This window comes from Delphinus delphis, chromosome 4 (assembly GCF_949987515.2).
Source record: "Delphinus delphis chromosome 4, mDelDel1.2, whole genome shotgun sequence".
NCBI lineage: Eukaryota > Metazoa > Chordata > Mammalia > Artiodactyla > Delphinidae > Delphinus > Delphinus delphis.
The window spans coordinates 51978555-51999905 of NC_082686.1; the positions used below are offsets into that span (position 1 = coordinate 51978555).

The 21351-nt window shown below is 34.9% G+C and overlaps 1 pseudogene; it reads left to right on the top strand.

Annotated features, from left to right (window-relative positions):
* Positions 1-3262: 3262 nt before the first annotated feature.
* The window catches only part of LOC132424387 (large ribosomal subunit protein eL18-like), a 64239-nt pseudogene continuing 46150 nt past the window's right edge, over positions 3263-21351 (top strand).

A 21351-nucleotide genomic window follows, 5' to 3' on the forward strand; every position in this document is an offset into this window, starting at 1 on the left:
AATATCTAAGTATGTATCTCTAATGGACTGTGATAATAAAATAGGGAAATGCTCCATGTAATTCAAATGCATACTTATTTTTCAGGATGAAAAAAGATATTTATTTAGAGCTAATAACTTTCTGAATATATGTATATATAGGCATCTATGTTCAAATTTAATAACTGAAATTCTTTCTCATACAATAAAACAAAAATGTTGTTTAAATTAATTTTTCTATTCCATTTGCCATGTTTATTTTTATTCCCACATAAAATATACATGAGAATATTATTTTTCATGATTATTTTACGAAGTTAATATACATTTAGCATTACAGAAAAGAATCCCAGATCTAGGAAACTGAATAAGAAACAGATGTTGGGAAATTAGTGAGATATAAAATGCAGCCTACCTTCATTTCTATTATAAAGAGACCCACATCAGGACCCCTGTTGTGGCTATATGCTCTTAACAGAAGTTTCATTTGGATTTTTTTCCAGTAATGAAACCCAAGTCAAGAAGTTTGCAAGCTGCTGATACTCCTACAAAGACTATAGATTCTTTTAGGCAAGTGTTATTTTGAAAATACCTGTCCCATTCGAAAGATTGCTTCAGGGCACCAAATCAATAGAAATTTTTCAAGCCCTGCTGCCCCTATCACACCCCTTCTGGTGCCCAGCATGATATTCTGTAAGCAAATACATGAGCTATTTGCTAAAGAAGTGCTCATTTTAAAAACTTATTATTTACTAAATCTGGGGGTTTCTCAGAACATTACCTACACATGCCCTTCAAATCTTCAGCCTGTGGATTCTTATCTGAGATGACAACTATGGGTATATTAAGAAAGACCTACTTTACTAAGACTCCACTGAGTTGATCCTTGTTCTGAAAGAGGTAGCTACCTGATCAAAATGAAACCACAGGTCATAATTTTTATGCATTAATTTCCAGCTGGGGTTAAGAACCATACTATTCTGGTGTCTTGATTTTCTAAAAAAAGAAATTTCTAGTTTAAGGCAATTAATGATATAATCAGTCAGGAGCCCAAGCAAGGTGAAAGAATACAGCAGACATACCAAACATTAAAGACTTATTTCCCCACATTCCGAAAAAAAATTGTTTTTAAAAATAGTTTTTAAAAATGCAGGCCTAGACAAAATAAAGTTGAGGATTAAAACAGCTAACATTCTCTTACTATTCTGTATACTTTTTTACAACGTCAGGAACTAGTTTTTTCTTTTACCCTTTGTTTTTGATGTATTTTTCCTCCTCTCTTTTAATTGTGATTGGTACTTTTCTTAGATTGCAGACTTTTATGATTTAAATGTAGTTCTGGCTTTATTTCTTTCTTTTCTTTTTTTAATCAGTTTCAACTCCCCTTTTTTCCACTGGTCAAATCTCCTATACACAACCACCCCTACACATTTTACTACTGTCCTACTATGCTACATCAATACTCCAATGCCAATTCCATAGATCAGTTAACAAAAGTCACCTACTCACCTTCTGTAAAAATAATGTCCTCTCAAATTTGCATGCTGATTATTTTAAATATAATTTTTATTAACTTACTTGTGAATTTAGGAAATTTCTCCATGCAATAAGAACAACAATAAAGAAGAACAAACAAACTGGGCCCTAACGGTGAGAAACTGATTTAGATGTTCTCTCTATAGTCCATAATGTTGTGGTTAATGCTTCTAAATAACTATATATCATCTCTCTGGAGCTATAGCTCCACATCATTTTTCTCAAAAACTTGTTTGATGAAACAATACTTTCACAATATGCTAATTGGTATTAAGGAAAGAAAGAAACATGAGAAATACTGTTACAGTGAAACAAAATTTATCAGATTTATATATTTTAAAATTTATCTTGGAATAGGTAAGACATATAGAAATATGCAGTGCTTCAATGTTCAGTGCTTCAAAATTATGTGTCATGCCTATACAAGGACTATGCTATTATTCTGTTCCTTTGCACGTTTTAGGTATATGTGCTGAGTAAGCACAACTGATATACTTTTTGTAAGGCATTGTAGATCACTGAATACACTAATATATTTTCTAATTTCCAGTGCGAGGAAGAGAATGCAGCCAAATATATTTGACCACAATTCCCCCTCATTCTCCCATGTGTTGCCCTTACCCCCTAACCCCTAGAAAGCTTTCTTAGAAAAAAACTCTTTTGTACACAGCTAAGAAAATCTACTCTAGACTGAACATTCAGAGTGTGATATGCCAAAGAAAACACCATAAGCACAAGGCAGCACAGTGGAACTTCGGAGTCAAACAGAATTGGTTTTGAATTCATTTCTCAATTATACAACTTACTTGCTGAATTACCTGAGGATGTTTTTTAAATCTCTCAAAGAGATTTAACTTCCGAATCTATGAAATGGAGGAGACAATGAAATGCATCTCGTTGAGTTGACACAATTTTCATAAGGTAACTTGTGTAAAAAAAGTCCTTGTATATAATCATGGCATTCATAGAACACCTACTAAATGCTGTAGTCAGCTTAGAGCATATTAGTAAGTATAACAGTAAGTCAGAAAATTAGATTACAGGTTATTGGTTGTGAAATTTTGCTGGATTTCAGCAAATGCTCACTTCTTTATAGTAAATTTGTGATCATTTTTAATCAAGGTTTTTTTTTTTTTCTGAGTTTCAAGCTCCTTTAAAACAGAGGTCACATTTCATTCATCTTTTCATGTACTTGAAAACTAGTAGCTAATCAATTCTGGTAAAATTAATTGAAAAATGTAATATTACCATGTCAAAATGTCATCAAATTTTCAGAAATGAACAACTGTCACAAATGATCACTAACTATAAGTCCCTGAAAGTGTCACCATTTACAAATCAACAAGCATGGATTTCACATGATCGATGATGTTTGTGTATTCAGTGTCTACAAACCATACCTAAGTGAACTACCGACAGGAGGGTAAAATGATGCCCAGGAAGACAGTGAAAAATAGAATTTAAGTGCTTATAGAGAGAAATTTGAATACTACAGTCTATTTTTCAACTCTGAGGTCTAGGCATTCTCAGAGCCTTCAGATTAAGGTTCAAAGATTTCAGTACACTGGGACCTAAGATTACATGGTGATAACATGAATTCCATACGAAGAGATAGAGCTGGCAACAGAACATGTAATTTGTGCAGTCGTTCAAGGGTCCTGCATTTGGTTCAATGTTCTGCTCTTACTGTCTTGAAATTCATAACTTTAACCTTAAACTTGTGTTGTAAGTCAAGTCCAATGGGACCATGGAGCATGCACATGAGCAGAGGAGATACACTAAGTGTAAACACAGGCTCAGGGCAGAGAGTCTGGTGGGCAGCATGCACACCAAGCAGGTGATCTGGCCACATGGTGCTCATGTCTGGGCCAGTCCGTGGCACTACAGAGCTCCAAGGGAGCCACTTGGACTGGGTCCTGGATCCAGATTGGTGGCAACAATAGCAGCAATGGCGGCTGAAGCAGCAACGGTGGCAGCAGTGATGGAACACCAGCTTTTCCATGCACTCCCACAGCCCGTCCCTGCCACATCTGCACAAATCACAAATATTAACTCTCTAGCCTAGGTCCTGAGACAAGAACTGCCAGTGCTCATGCTGTAAACTTTGTCAGTAAATTGTAACAATTTACAACTCTACACACGAACATTGCAATAAAGCATATCAGAAAACTATTAGAATTCTTCAAAGGGTTTAGACTCAGGCTGTGAAAACTGCTATAACATTGCAAAGCAAATATCCATAGGCATAGAAATTGTATTTAAAGATTGTCACATCTGACGAAAAAGAACACTATTTTCATGTGAAGCTTCAAATGAACCAATTATTTACAAGGAAGATAATTTTAAATTAATTTTTCTTGTAATTGAAGACACAGTAATAGAAAGCATAAACAGGCATTTTGAATTATAAACAAAGCATGAAGTTGCTTTTGTTTTTTTGGGTAACTTCCACAAGTTACAGGAAATGTCAAAGATACATTAAACAGCCATTTTACAAATTGCAGTTAAAATTAGACTTACATGAAATCGATTCTCATGAAGAGTTAAATATTTTTAGGAAAATTATTTTTCAGGAATCATCAGCTCTAGATATAGTAAAGTTTTTATTTTAAAATAATTATTTGAAAGTTATTCCAGCTCTAGTAACAGTTGTATCAGCAAAAAGATTCTTCTAAAAAATAAAAATTATCAAAAATTACTTGATGACTATTTATAACTGATATTACTTTCATTTATATAGATTAAAAATGAAGTTGCTAAAAGTACAAATTTGATGACCTAATAAAGTTTAGAAAAGCAGGTCAGAAAAATTAAGCTACAACATTAATAAAATATTATCAATATTTATCACATATAATAAAGTCTCATTATATATATCTCATTATCATAAGCTGTAAGACAACTTATTTTTTCTGTAATTTTTAAGTTTGTTATTACTTATGTATCTCTACTACATTTTAGCTATTACATTTTATAAGCAATAAAAATTTTTTTAAAACAAAAAAGGTTTATATTTTAGCATTCTATTGAACTTTTCCTTTTCTGCTTTTTGAATAAGGGTCTCTGAATTTCATTTCGTATGGGGCCTACAAATTGTGTATTCAGCCCTGTATACAGATATTTTAATTCATTTCCACCTATTCTTGCTATCTCATTTATTTCACTAACTTCTAAATTCTCCTCATCAAAAATTGTGGAGTTTTTAACCTGGCATGGTTACCCCTAAGATAAAATAATAATGGATATTATAAACTAACTTTAAGCAAGGCACATGATATTTTCAAAATCTTAATTTCTTCACCTATAAAGTTGGTTGGTGAATTATACATTGTAACCTTTAGTGTTCCACAAAATACAGGTACCTTGAATGGTAAAATATATTTTGTATCTTTGAAAATACCCTCAGTATATTGTTTTGGAAAGTTGTTATGCACATCAGCACATCTAAACCTCTGTGGAGTCCTGTAGAAACTTTAATCCAGGATCTGCACAAGTATCTGTCCATGGCCCTTTTTCATATAACACTGTCAACTCTCTATGGGCTGGTGTTTCCTGAACATTCTCTGAGAAACATGTATAAACACAAGGGTTCCTTCAGTTTTAAATTTAGCTTTAAAAAAAAAGTCAAGGGCTTCCCTGGTGGCGCAGTGGTTGAGAGTCCACCTGCCGATGCAGGGGACGCGGGTTCATGCCCCAGTCTAGGAAGATCCCACATGCCGCGGAGCGGCTGGGCCTGTGAGCCATGGCCGCTGAGCCTGCGCATCCGGAGCCTGTGCTCCGCAACAGGAGAGGCCACAACAGTGAGAGGCCCGCGTACCACAAAAAAAAAAAAAAAAAAAAAAGTCAAAATGCTTCAGAATATAGGCTAATTTTTATATTGTTCAGGTAGGATGGGTGTTTGTTTTTGGTAATTTCTAATAAATCAAACTTGAAAGACATTTATGCATATATGAATTTCCAACCACTAAACTATACCAAAAATAATTTTTTTCCTGTCATGAACACTTCAACTTTCAGGGAAGAAACACAAGAAAGAAAACCTTACCAGTCACTCAGTTATTTTTCTTTATAGGATATATACTAAAAACATAACATTTTAACCAAAGGTTACAATACATAAATTGTCCATCTACTATAAATAAGGAGCATCTAAATATGTATAAGAATAACTGTATCTTTTTAAAAATTTATAAACGTTTTGAGAACTTACATAATTTTTAAAATATGATCAGTAAATCATATTTACAGTTCTCTCTGATTATGCACAAGGGTTATTCTTTCATAAATAGTTTTTCTAAAATAATCAATCCTCCAGTACTGATGTGGAAAAGGTAGGGTTAATGTAGCTTAGGAGTGCTAAGGGTGAAGTCATGTTTTAGCTTGGCTAGATAACTTTGCTGCCAAGTTATATGGGGAAATTTATTTATTTATTTATTTTTTTTGCCGGGAAATTTATTTTAAGGTAATTTATTTATATATAATGTGAAGATTAAAATAGTTCCTATCTCTTAAAATTGCTTTGAAAATTAAGCTGAAACATAAAAACACAAATGAGATCAAAATGAAAAGAATAAAAGCAGGAAGAAATTGAGATAAAACAAGGAATAGATAAAAACCTAATGTAGTATAAAAACCTAGCAGATTAAAAATCTTTTAACTATGGACAAAGAGGTAAAAGAAAATATAATATCCATGAAACATATATGGAATGCTATGTTTTAAAAATATATGTAATGTACATATTTTATTCTTTTATTGTATATACAAATACAATACATACATGTACAATGAAAGAATAAAATATCTTGTAAGAATTTCAATAATGAAAGCAGAAATAAAAAGAAAATGAATAAAAGAGTTTTAAGATAAACCTGACAACACCACTGAAAAAGTAAAAGAAAAGAGGAAAAAAGAAAATAGAAAGGATAATTAAAATCAAGAACAATCTGGGAGGTGCAACATATAAATAAGTTGATTTTCAGAAAAAGCAAGTAGAGACAATGGAGTAAAGAAGTAAAGAAAGACATAATTCAAGAAAATTCCCCAGAATTCTCAAGAAGGAGATAATCTTTTAGTTTTAAAGTGCATGTTAGAACAATAAATGAAAAGAGACTCACACCAAGTCACATTATCAAAATGTTTCAGAAATGGTAGTTGAGTGAAGAACCAAAAACTTTGAAGTAGAAAAGCATATAATCTATACAGGATATGGAATAAATTGCAGCAATATAGCATGAGAGAAGAAAGAAGCATTTTTGTCTATCCAAGTTTTCAAAAAATGTACTTCTACTGCCTGCAGCTACTAGATTCACCCATCTGGAAGTTATAAGATGATTCAAGGAACAAAAAAGTGAAACAAACAAACAAAGTCATCTTGAAAACAGAGGGCCCAAAGAAAGAAGGAGGGGAATAGAATTCCCAGGATGGTGGTGAAGTGAAGTCCTCAGAAAATATCTGTTCATCTATCCTAGAGGATAGAAAGTCCAGATCTAGGCAGACAGAAGTCTTCAGGAGGAATCACTTTAACAGAATATATATGGAACTGATAGAATCCTCATGATATTGGACTATTAAGTTGTGTTTCAGGTTTTTTTCTGGGGAATTTGGGATAAATTAGTAATAGGCATAAAAGAACAACAAGAAACGATGAAAAAAGAGGGGATTACTATCCCCCTAAAAATGATGCACAATAACATAATGTAATTGTTGAAAATTCCATGGATAAGAAAGGAACAATATTCTTATAGTTATAAATGTAAACCCTGAATGTTAATTTAACAAAAATTGTGATATGTTTTGGGAGTATGGGGTAAGGGGACAGCAGGAAGTGGTCAGGAGGGTGATACAAGCAAAGTAAAATCTCAGTGTCAATTTAAAGTCAAAATATAATATCAAAGTTTGAAAAAGCAAGATATATATGTACGTGTGTGTGTGTATATATATACACATACATACATACTACAGAACAAAAATGATTTAAAATGGTACCCTCTGAAAAGTAGAATTTGAGAGTTGGAAGAGATAGGATAAAGGAGTCCTGTTTATCTTTATAGGACTAGTAGGACTATCTGACTTTGTTTAAACTGTGGACATATATTATCTGGATAAAATTAAATTAGAAAAAAGACCCAGCAGTGTCATGCAAAACCTTTAGTACAACTGTGCCCAACTGAGGTTACTTTTTTTTTTTTTTAATCTATTTTGAACATCCCTCTGTAAGAAAATCTTAAACCTAGGGGATTTTTTTCATGCCATTCATAATATGAGACACATTTCTTTTAATCCAGCAGTATTTAATCAAGGAATACAGATCATTTAACTAACACAAAAGAGCATTTTATACACTGCAGAGTCAATAAAATGAATATTATAATATCTTCTCTTTTACATTACCTATATGAATGTTTTTTTAAATTCATTGTGTACATAAATTACCAGGGGATCTTGTTAAAATGCAGATTCTGATTCTGAAGGTCTGAGGTACAGCCTAAGTTCCTGTACTATAAACAAATGCTCAGATGATATTGATTCTGATGGTCCCAGGACTATACTTAAACTACCAATACCACTGTATACCATTTTGCCTCTCCACACTGAAAATAAAAGTTGAATGTGTTTACTCCATTTCCAAAGGACTTAATAATCCAATTTTAGAAATTTTAGGTTAAACATTAACTTCAGGATTTTCAAAGATGCTAATGGAGATTATGAGTCTCCAAGTTAGGGATAGAGGAGAAGACAGTTTCTATATTTTTTTGGCCACAGTTAAAGAAAAAATTATTCATGACACTTGTTAAAGAATACTAAGGCAGACTTATTCACTGGTACTACTACAGCAGGATTTTACAGTTGGGGAGAGAGATTGAGCTCAATTCCAAATACAATAATAAGAAGTAGGGATTTAGAGCCAAGGAGCAGGGTAAAGGGTCAGTGGGTGGAAAACTTAGTAAGAGGTAGGGTAATTTTCTGCTAAACAACTTAATAGGATTCTTGCTGAAGTCAGGCCAGGGCCACTATACACCGAGGGTGGAGGATTTTCCCTAAACTGGCTCATCAGGATTCTCCAAAAATCTAGAAAAACTGGGCCAGCGACAGAGCTCAAGGTTGAGGCCTAGTCAGAAAGAGGACTCAGAGGAATCTGACTAGAATTAGGTCAAGGAGAGAGTCTTTGTCATAATATAATCCGTTTTTTGTAAAAAATTTCTTGGTTTTTTGGCCGCACCGTGCAGCTTGCGGGATCTTAGTTCCTCGACCAGGGATTGAACCTGGGCACTAGGCAGTAAAAGCATGGAGTACTAACCACTGGACCACCAGGGAATTCCCATAACCCATTTTTTTTTAAACAATGATGTATTAGCTTTTGATATTACTTATATTCCCAAGAAACTTAAAGAGTGTTAAATATCTTTGTACTTTATTTTACTTGAAGAATATACAGAATAAAAGTAAAAATCTTTCAGATACAATATCTTAGATGAAGAAACAAAAGCATAAAAAATTAACTCTTTCTATAATTTAAGCCTTCAATTAACAAATACTAATTGAATACTTCCTGTTTTTCAAGTGAGTTATACCTAAATATTACACAAAAGAAATTAAACCCAGTCTTAGTAACAAGAATCGTAAACTGTTTTGGAAAAATCTTGGAAACTTGACAGGCCATGATTTTCAGTTTCAGTTTTCACTATAGCAGGAAATATGAAAAGATTTCCTCCCTTCCACAAGCTCTGCCTTTCAGGAAACTATTGTCTCAGGTGGCCTGCTTACAAGCTCTTTGACCCTAAATTGAGCCACTTGTTCCTGTACATACTTATGCACCTGAATCACTTGGAAGAGATTTAATAAAGTATAAATTGCTGGGCCCCAATTTACTTCAGAATCACTAGCTACTACTTACTTTTAGCATGCATACTGGTTACCACTGAAGTAGCCAGCATGGGAGTACTCCTTGGGCCAGCATTTGATTAGCAGTAATTAAACTTACTGAATAGCTAGAGGTATAGTGTCACAGTGCCTGAAACTCACCCTGAAATGGTTTAAAAGTGTGGGTATGTGGAGAGAGTGTGTGAGAGAGACATAGAACACTAGATAGAGAGAAAAATTTAACAATCGGTGACTCTATGTGAAGGATATATATACTTTCCATACAACTATTTTTGAAGTTTTAAAATCCTTTAAAACAAAATGTTGAGAAAAATTCACAACTTCCCTCTCCACCACCACCAGCATCACCAGCAGCCCCCACTACTCTCCATCCCCTTTATCCTACTCTATTTCTTTCTTCCACAGCATTTATCATCTTCTAATAAACTATTTTACTAAGTAATTTACTTATTCATGATTTTTTTGCCTGTTGTCTGTCTTACCCCACTAAGAAATAGACTCCATGAGGGCAAAGATTTTCTTCTCTTTTGTTTACTGATATTTTCCCAAAGCCTTGATCAGAGCCTGGCACATGGTAGCCACTGAGCACAAATTTTCTCATCTCCAATATTAAAAAATATATATTATTGCAAAGGTATAATATGCCTATCAGTATTTACCTTCAAGATTTTTATGTATTGTCATAACTCCTTTACAAGTTACTTAATATTTTAATCAATTTTAGATTAACTCATTTTTATTTGCTTGGCCTCATTATAAGCAAAAATATACGTGAGATTGTGATTTTTATGTTCTAGCTATACTTCTAATAAATACTAAAATTTAAAATATTAAAATAGTAACTACCAGAATAGTTTCTAAAATTACCTCACATTTTACCAGTGGTGCTGGAAACGCAGAGCTTTGTGAGAGCACTGAACACAGTGACTAGTTCATGATAAACTCTCAATAAACATTTAAATCTAACTGAAATCCTTTTTAATAAATACCTTTTCATTACAAATAAATATATAACAGGACAATCACCAGAAAAATTAAAAATGTGCAAAACTCAATGTGAAAAATGGAACAAAGAAAACTTGCTCAATCAAAGAGAGGGAAGGAAAAAAGGAGAAATAATAGAAAATAGAAAATCATTAAAATACAGTAAGCATAAAACAAATGTATTCATCATAATAAAAATATGAGTGAAATATATTTTATATTAAAAGACTCTCAAATTAAGTGTTTGTTTTACTTCTTTTTAAAAAAATCATCAGTATACTGTTCATAGGGGAAAAATATGACACAGAACGGTTTAAAATAAAGAGGTGGTACAAAAGATTTAACAGATCAATGCCAGCCAGTAGAAATTAAGTGCAACACAGCTAATATCAGATGAAGTGGAACAAAAACAGAAAATCTTAAATAGGATAAGAAGTCAAGCAAAATTAAAAATAAAAACTGTCATGGCCCAATATTCATCAAACAATATAACTTGCAGTAATATACACAAGACTGGTAAAACAAATTAAAAATTGACACACAACGTGAGATTTTAATACACATCTCTGAAAATCCAGAGCTCAATGAAACAAACAGGATAAAAATAACTAATACTATAGACAATTTGGGTAACACCATTAAATGTATTTGCACACAGATAACTTTTACAGTCCTATGGAACAGCCAAAATCTCAATAAATTCCACATGGCAGAAAATAATTATGTCACTTTTATTTAACACAATGCAATATCATTAGAAATCTATTTACAAGTAATATTTAGTCAAAAAATCAACTTTCAAATCAGAAATTTATAACATTTCTAGACAACTCTGGGAAAAAAAGTAATTAGTGGAAATGACAGATTATATATAAGTGAAGATCAATTAGTTTTACATAAAAATCCTACAGGATATAGACAAAGAGCTATTCGGAAAAATAATAAAGCTATATATAAACTACACACACATCCATATACCAAGAGGGGGCAGTTTGAATGTAAATTAATAATGCCTTTAAAATTCATTAATCCAGAAAGAAAAAGGTATTTTTAAAAAATGGTTTTGCATCCTTGGCTCTTCTGAAAGGTTTAGCCATAGATATCTTCTCCAAACCTTCCTCTAACCCACCTTTCAGTCTTGCTCCTTTCAAATCCCAAGCCTTCTAGAATATTATTATCCACCACTCATGAATAAGGTGGTTCCTGTGTCCCAGATGAGTGATCACTGAGAAGCCACCAGTAATGAGTGAAGCTTACGCGCAGGCTCAGCGGCCATGGCTCACGGGCCCAGCCGCTCCGCGGCATGTGGGATCTCCCTGGACCGGGGCACGAACCCATGTCCCCTGCATCGGCAGGCGGACTCCCAACCACTGTGCCACAAGGGAAGCCCCCAGTTTCCCCTATGAACCTTTTAATAACCAAATCAACAAGGTGAATAAGCCAATTCTTTCCCCTAGCCACACCAGTACATGCTCAGTTAACTAATGGTGAAAGTAGTCCTGTGGCAGAAAATAAGCCTATGCAAAAACTTAACACAGAGAATCTCCCTCCATAAAGATGACTTGGCTATCACCTCTCCAGAGAACCAAATAGTTCAGCATTAGCAACCAACCTCAAGGTTCTATCTCAGTACCAATTATTAGGCTTTTGGGAGCAGATAGAGTTGATCTGACAGGGTGGCATATTGAACACCTTGAATCTAGGAAAAAGAACGAACTAAACTCATTGAAGTACATAATATTCCGAAATGTCATGGCTGAGGATTTATTCCAGGAATTCAAGAGTGTTTTATTATTAATCTATTAACAATTCATTACATACATAGGTCAAAGGACCCACATACTTCATTTTCCCAATATATGCCCCAAATTTATCAAACAAATTCATCAGATATTTCCAGTAAATGTAATAGGTGAAAATATAATCAGAGGAAACTATCTAAAATAAAATATAATTTCCCCAAAATTTCTGTTAGGATTTAAAAAATGGGACAAGAGTCCACAATATCTCCACTCATTTAAAGTATTTCTGTAAATGCTAGCGCCCATGTAATTAAAAATAGTAAAATAAAATAGGATGAGTAAATACTATGTGGGTCATTTAAACAAAAAGAAAATATACATGGAAAACAGGAAAATTAACTGAAAAAATTAGAACAATTCGAGAGGTTAGTATGGAAGCAAGTGAAAAAATTAACATAGAAAAATGTCACAGCTGAACAGATAAATTCAAGAGCAAAGAATAATATTCAAGTTATAAGAATAAATATTTCTAAAATGGTATCAGTCTGTTTGAAATGCACAAAGACATGACAAGGGAATCCTTCATAAACATATACAAACACATAAACATATAGATTCCTGGACAGGAATCAAAGGAGGAGCTTCAGCATAAGCTCCAAGAAAGAGCACTGATTATACTTAACTGTAGAACTTCAACAAAAAGATGAATAAGGGCGATCGAATAGGACATACACTGACTATGTTTTTTTAAACATATAAAAATGTCATTACTAACAAGGAACTGGAAGAAGAAAGGGAAGAAAAAGTGACAAATAAACTAAACTTTCTGACTTCCTGCTAAGTCATAGCCGAGAAAGTAAGGAAAGTTTTTGAAGTTGATAAATTAACTGGCAAGAGTTTAAAAGGAATCACTTTTACCGGAACTGTTTCAAAATTCACTGCAAAATGCACCTCCCATATCCATAAATGAGTTTTGTTAACAGGGTAGTACATTCCTGATATTGACCATTCTGGGTACTAGAGTTGTCAATGTGATTCACAGACTCTTACTGCTGTTGCTGGCAATACCAGAGAGAAAATGTATCTGCAGACTTTATGGAGACAACCGAAAATTCATTATGGATGCACTTTTAATAATTATAATCAAACTCTAAGTCATAAAGTTTTTGTTATTATTATCATTAATTTCTAATTCCTCCTGCGTAGAATTAGTGAAAACCCACTAGAAGATTTGGAGAACTCCCCATGTCTAAGACAGCCTGACTTTCTTAGTCATCTGTGATCTATTGTTTCTCTTGAAAATGCTCCATGAAATTCTTCCTGGAATTATTTAAAGCTTGTATCAAGACTCTCATTACCAATCACAGAAACTTCTGGATCCTTATTCTTGTCAGTAGCATAAAGTTTGTTGTCTTGGAAGGCTCCCTAATAAATACCGGCCACCTCTTACCAATGACCTTGAGGATGACCTCTCTGTGGGTCAAACTGAAGCCCTGCTAAATCCTTGCAACTGAGTGCATGCTGTTTTCTGGCCTCTGCCTCTTTGCAAAGATCTGTCCTCACCAGCCTGAAGCAATGTGAGGGTATGTGTGTCTACACTGATCATTTTTTTGTTGGGAAGAATAACAAATTTTCCCATTGGGCAGGAATATAGGCAGCGGGAGACAGAGTGATGAACATTTATCCCTCTCCTTAACTTACCCTGCAGTGTAAGAGATTAAGAACTTGCTTTTTTAACTATTTTATGTCCTCTTCTGTGTGAGCTTGAGGATAACTGGTGACATTCACCCAATGTTATATAATTTTAATATAGCTAGGTAACATTAATTCCTTGAGAAAAGAAAGGATGTTCTCTTTGTTGCTTCCTATTATAGCATCACAAACCACTCATTGCTTTTAATAGAAGAAGTATATATCAGAGGAAGAAAAGGAAATTAATTCACACCATCACAGACATTATTAAATCAGTGATTTTCCAATTTTCAAGTGTGTAAGAATCATCTAGGGATCTTGTTAAAATTCAAATTATAATTCAGTGTGTCTGGAGTAGGGTCTAAGATTCTGCATTTCTAACAATTTCCCCAGTGATGCTAACGGTTTCTATCTTTGGCCCATACATTGATTTACAAGGATTGAGTAGCCTTTCAAAAACCTTTCTGCTGACCCACCACCAGTCCCTCCCATCAGGAAACTTGCACAAGCCTGACCTAAGAAAACATTGGTAAGATTTATGTCAGAGAATGTTTCTTCTATGTTCTCTTCTAGGAGTTTTATGGTGTCATGTCTTATATTTAAGTCTCTAAGCCATTTTGAGTTTATTTTTGTGTATGGTGTGAGGAAGTCTTCTAACTTCATTGATTTATATGCGGCTGTCCAACTTTCTGAACACCACTTGCTGAAGAGACTATCTTTTCTCCATTGTATATTCTTGCTTCCTCTGTCGAAGATTAGTTGGTATAGGTGTGTTGGTTTATTTCTGGGCTCTCTAATCTGTTCCACTGATCCATATGTCTGTTGTTTTGCTGGTACCATGCTATTTTTATTTTTTATTTTTTTGCGGTACGCGGGCCTCTCACTGTTGTGGCCTCTCCCGTTGCGGAGCACAGGCTCCAGACGCGCAGGCTAAGTGGCCATGGCTCATGGGCCCAGCCGCTCTGTGGCATGTAGGATCTTCCCGGACCGGGACACGAACCCGTGTCCCCTGCATTGGCAGGCGGGCTCTCAACCACTGCGCCACCAGGGAAGCTCTACCATGCTATTTTGATGGCTGTAGCTTTTTAGTCTGAAATCTGGGAGGGCTATGCCTCCAGTATGCAAAGCACTTTAAATAAATTATTTAATACTTAAAACCTCCCTTTGAGACAAGTATTAGTAGTAGCAGTCCCATCAGTAGTCCTCATCCCTCAGATGAGAATACTGAGTCTCAGAGAAATTATATGTTTTCCAAGGTTATACAGCTAGGAAGTGCTGAAGCCAGGATTCTAACCTAGGTCAGTATGATTCTAAATGATGAACTTTTTAAATATGTTGTACCATTTCCAAAAGTCATTCTATATTGATTCTCAAAGTTTGTTCCCCATAATAAAAAACATCAGCATTATCTGGGAACTTGTTAAAATGCAAACTCTTGGGCCTGTCTCTGACTTTTTGGAACAGGAAATCTAGGAACAGTCTCCAGCAATCTGTGTTTTAACATCCTCCAGGTAATTTTGATGCATATTATAAAATGACAGCCAGTGGTATTAAGGGGTTTCGCACCCAATTTCACTATGGTGGCAGTGGGAGAGAGAGAGTTTCCCCATGCCACCAAACAATTCTCCGACAATCCAATTTAATTCTGATACTATTTACCTGGAGATAGAATCAGATTCCACAGGCTAAGCGCTCAGCCCCACAAGACTGCCCCCTCCCCTTCAGATGTCAATCGCAAGTCCAGCTTTGTTACCTGTGCTTCTGACTGACTGGCTATAAATCTGAAGTTCTCAGGACTCTTTTCTTTGGTTCAATTAGTTTGCTAAACCAGTTCATAGAACTCAGGAAACCCGTTTACCAACTAGATTACTAATTTATTATAAAGGATATAAATCAACAGATAGATGAAGAGATACAGAGAGCAAGGTATGGGGAAAGGATGTGGAGATTCCACGCCCTCTAGAAGCCACTCTCCCCCAATTTCCATGTGTTCACTTACTTACTTGGAAGCTCTCCGCACCCATCCTTTTGGGTTTTTATGGAGGCTTTATTATATAGGCATGGTTGATTAAATCATTGGCAATTGGATATTGAACTCAGTCTCCAGCCCCTTTTCCCTTTGGCGGGGGAGAAGGGGTTGGAGGAGGTGGTGGTGAAAGTTCCAACCCTCCAATCACAGGATTGGTTCCCCTGGCAACTAGCTCTCTTTTTTAGGTGAGTATTCCAAAAGTCACCTAGTTAACATAACAAAAGACACTTGTTGCTCTCCTCGTTTAGAAAATGCCAAGTGTTTTAGGAGCTCTCTGCCAGAAATTGGGATGAAAACCAAATATATATTTATTATAAATCACAATACAATAGCACATATTAACATTAAGATCAGATTTAGTAATTTGATTTTCCTTAAATGTGGCATGATTAGAGATATATATTTGGACAAAGCAGAAAAATGCCTAAATGGAATGATATTAAAGATTCTGGGGAGCTGTACCTACACAAAAGAATTTCTTCTGGCTCAAGGTTAAACTTCTTTTAAAAAGAAAAATTTATTTCATACAATTAAAATTAAGGCACAAATTTTACATTCTTACATTGCCTAGAACCCACATTCCATGCTGCTACATATAATTGATATTTTTTGTACTTTTTGTTTCTTACTTTTTAAGAACTGAAGTCTCCTAAAGTGTCATTTAATTAGATACACTTATTGTAACATTAACTGTCAATGAAAGTGTGCCTTCTGTCAAGAACCATGAAGGGTCTGAGAATATACCCTACTTTTAGACTAACAAATTAGCCTGCAACTCTGTGAGACGAGTTACAAGACAAAGGACCTTACTACTGACAGCAATAACAATAGCCAGAGAATTAGCTTTTTCTTTTGCAGGTTCCTCAAGCCCCAGTTCCCACAGGGTGATGCAGAGAGCAAGGTGATACTTGCACACACAGTGAATTGCATTACCTGAGAGGAGCACTGAGCTTAGAGAAAATGTGAACCTTTCATTATGGGCAGTAAACATGCTTGCTCTTCACTCCAGAAGGAGCCACTATTTCTACCTTTCAAAGGTGTAAGCCAATCTGCCTTTTTTTTTTCTCTCTGGAGGGAGACATTTCTCTACCTTCTAAAATTATTTGTTATACAAGCATCCTTGAAAAGAGAGGCTGGATAAAATGCTTTCAGTGTCTCTGCTTACAAGACATGCAGAAACACCAGAGACCCATAGAGAATTGTCTCCACACACCTTCATTCCATAAATGTTTGGCAGGAGTGTCCCTCTCCATGAAAATGCCAACAGGATATAGCTAATAGTTGCACAACAATAAAATATTAGATTTGTTTGTAATGCAATTGCTTATTAAACTTTTAGAAGATGACAGATGCTATGCACTTTAAAGTCTTTTGTAACTTGAAAGAAAACATATCTTGATTAGGAAATTTTCTAGATTGTATGAAACAAGTTCTGCTTCATATAATTTAAAGATATCATGTATACATACATGTCATTTAATATTAAATTAAGATTGAGGTTTTTTAAATCCACCACTAAAATCTCAGAATTCAGCTCTTCTCACAGTGTGATGTTGCTTAGCAGCAAGGCCTAGCAGCACATTGCTTCTAGAGAGGAGCCAAAGTATCAAATTGGAGTGTCCCAACAAGAAGCATTAAGAAAAATAGCAATTATTTGCAGTGCAAGATATTAATGTCTGATACAGTTAAGAGCAACACTTATTTCCCACCTTGGAATCAATTCTCTGACTTAAATGTTCACAACTTCTGCCTGAATCAGGGGGAAAAAAAAGGGTAAAAGCTGGCTTTGGAAGTAAACCGGGTGAATTAGTATGGCTCCATTTATATTTCTTCCTTTGTAAACAAGATCTCTTTAATTCAGGCCTATAACCTATGAATAACTACCCTGGATGTGTTTTAGATTTTGATATCAGGTGATAACTATTGTTTCTGCCTCTCGTTTCCTGTTCTAATTTAATTAACATGCTATCTCAGTTGCTTTCTAAAGAGACATTTATTTACTAATAAGATTAATTGTAATATCCTATCACTCTTCAAATACCTCTCAGAACAAAGAGTAAATAAATTGAAATGGTAGAAGGACAGTGAGAAAGGGAGGTGGGAGAGAAGGAATCAGAAAATAAAGAGAAAATAATTTAAAACAATTTAAAATACATAACTGTTTCTTCAATGATTAAGATGAACATTGAGAGAGACATATTAAAAGAAAAGAATTTTTTTCAAGTTAAAAACATTTGTTTGGGATTTTGGCAACACTTTATCGTAGAAACAATAGTTTAAACAACAAAATTTATCTACTGCACAATAGTGCTTAAAGCTTGCTAACAGAAACTTCAAATAACCTTGTGGCTTCTTAGTCTTCCTGAGAACAAATTCTTATTTTCCTTAATATGACATTAGTACACCAAGCTTTCCTTTCTCCAGGTCCATGTCAAAACTCATCCTTCAGAATTACCTCTCTGATAAATTCTTTTGCTTTTCTTCATCACTTTCTAATGTTGTCTTTGGTGTATATGTCCATGTATGTGTGCAGAGTAAAACATAAATTATTCTATAGATTCTTAAGTACCCTTAATCTATAGAACTGGATTACTGTATCAGTGTATAAGGACAAAAACTCTTCTGATTATTTCCTATTGTAAAGCCCAAGAAAGTGAGAGGTGTGTATTCACACGCCACCTGCAGATAGTACTCAATACATATCGCTACTTATTGCACCAGCATGACAGTAATTTTAAGTAAAAATCAAGGTACGATTGTTGCTCAAGGAACCACATGAAGGAGATTCAGTAAATACTATGAATGTATTTGAATCATGTATTGTGTAACAAACCACCACAGAATGTGGCTTAAAACAATAACCATTTTATTGGGTCATAATTCTATTGGGCTAGGTGCTCACCTGGGCAGGTCTTCTGCTGGTCTATTCTACAGTCACTCAAATGGATGAAGTCATCTGGTGGCACAATGAGGGCTGGAAGACATAAGATAGCCTCAGTCACATTTCTGATGGTTGCTGTTAGCTGGTTGGTCTTGAACACGTCTACTGTGATGGCTTATCTCTACTCCACGTGGCCTTTCATCTTACAGTAGGCTAGACACACATGATGGTAGAAACATTCCAAGAGAGAAAGGGTGGAAACTGCAAGGTCTATTTGGAACCAGACTCAGACATTGCACAATGTCACTTTTGCCATATTCAAAGCAAGTCATAGATGAGCCCAGATTCCAGGGGTGGGGAAAGAGATTCACCTTTCAATAGGAAAAGTGCTTAAGTCACATTGCAAGGGGGCATGCACAGAAAGGTAAGGAGAATTGTTGCAGAAATCATTACAGGTAATCTACCACAGGACTGATTAAAAGTTTATCCTAATATTTATAACATGCTTAAAAATTAGAAACAGACTAATCACACACACACAAGCAGAGACACACAATGCGCTTCCAAATTTAGGGAACTAACTATTAGAGTCTCCATTTCTTTTTTATTTCATGCTCTAAGAGAAAGCACAGACCAATATTATGGAGACATTCTGAATCCATCTTTAACCTCTGACATACATACTTGGTGACATGACACAGATATGCATAGGATGGATCACCAAATATTTTCAAAGATCAAGTTTTAAATGGAGAATCCAGAATTTTGACTAAATATACATAAGTACACATCTTTGGATTGATGCATGGTCCACTCTGATATGAAAAGATTTTTACTTTTTGAAAATCTATGTCTAAGGCAGTTCAATAAATTTGTTCTCTCACCACCAACACAACCCTGCCCTCAGAGTTCCCTGCCCCTATTTCTTTTTTTTTTGCAGTACGCAGGCCTCTCACTGTTGTGGCCTCTCCTGTTGCGGAGCACAGGCTCCGGACACGCAGGCTCAGCAGCCATGGCTCACGGGCCTAGACGCTCCGCGGCATGTGGGATCTTCCCGGACCGGGGCACGAACCCGTGTCCCCTGCATCGGCAGGCGGACTCTCAACCACGGTGCCATCAGGGAAGCCCCCTGCCCCTATTTCTTAAAGTAAATCCCTAAAGACAATGCTTTGATCATAAAATATGATTATACACATTTGTGGAATGAAGTCTTGACCACTGTCCTAACCTACCTATACCTCAGAGGAACTTACACCATTTACCCAGTCAACTGTTGATGAGTAAAGCCATCAGACAAGACAATTCACCTATTTTTAGTGGATGTACAACACAGACTTCTTCATAAAAACAACAGAAATTAGAAACTCAAGATTTCAGTTCAGGAAGCATCCTGTCAAGGTATCTATTACTATATTTTTACTATATTTTATTTTTGTTTGTGATAACCTCTTAAGAGTCTGAAGTTAAAATGCATATTCTTAAGAACGTTCACTCTGGACAATGCTAGAAATAGTTAAAGCAGAAAATCTAAAACATTTTATTATGAGAGCTCTTCCTTTATTTCTCTATTACTGTAGTAATTTTAAATTGAACGTTGCTTTTTTACTTTCACAATCTGGCATCTCTTTTTTCCTAAATCCAGGAATAATCATCTTTTTATAAAATGTCTACTAAAATGAGAAGAATCCAAGTTCCAAATTCTGTATTCATTTCCTAAATATTCCTTCTCAAGATAGGAAACACAGAACTTAGAGCTCACCTGGTCTCAGAACAAGATTGAATTTGAAAGTCAAATTTTTAGTGATGACCTTAAAAGGAGGCACATATGAAGGCAAATAGGCCTTGACACCTCCACCCAAATGTAATAACTCCAGTCAAGTGGTAATATTATCTATTAAATATTAGCCTGTTCTTTAATGCCATGCAGGACACAAGAGAGATCAGTCCTTGACCCAGGGCATATGCTTCTAATTATGCAAGTGAATCCATTTGAGTACAAATTTGAGTACAAATTTCTTCCCTATTATGTTGTATTGCAATATTTTCCTCTGTTCATATGTTTGGTAAAATAAACATTTTTTTCCAGGAACTACAGGTTGAAAACATAATATGAAGAAACTAAGAGGTTTTTGTTATTAAAAAATTTTACAGGGGTTTTCCACAACTAAAAATATTGACTTGGAAAAATAGTCAGAGGTTTTACATCCATTAATAAAATAAAAGATTGACAAAATTCGAAGGCTTTACTGAAATTCTAGAGTCAATGTAAAAGAATAGAAAATAAGATGTGGAATTATCATGGATTCTAAATGGAAGAATTCACTTTGTTTCGTGGAATTCTCCTACTTTCTCTTTTTGTCAAGACTTCAACCCTACTTCCTTTTAGAAGAGGAACCTAGGCAGGTTTCCACATTTTTTGTTCTGCCGGTAAAGTGTTACCCCTGCTACATACCCAAGAATGAGATGGAGCCAGCAGGTCTCCTAGAGAACAAGAACTTTTTGAAGTCCTTTGTGGTAAATGTTCTGGTAACAGAGGAAGAGCAGTCATATGACAGGAGGTATGAAGACTAGAAAGTAAACCCTTCTGTCCTTTCATGATCTAAAATAATTCACTAAATTAGCCC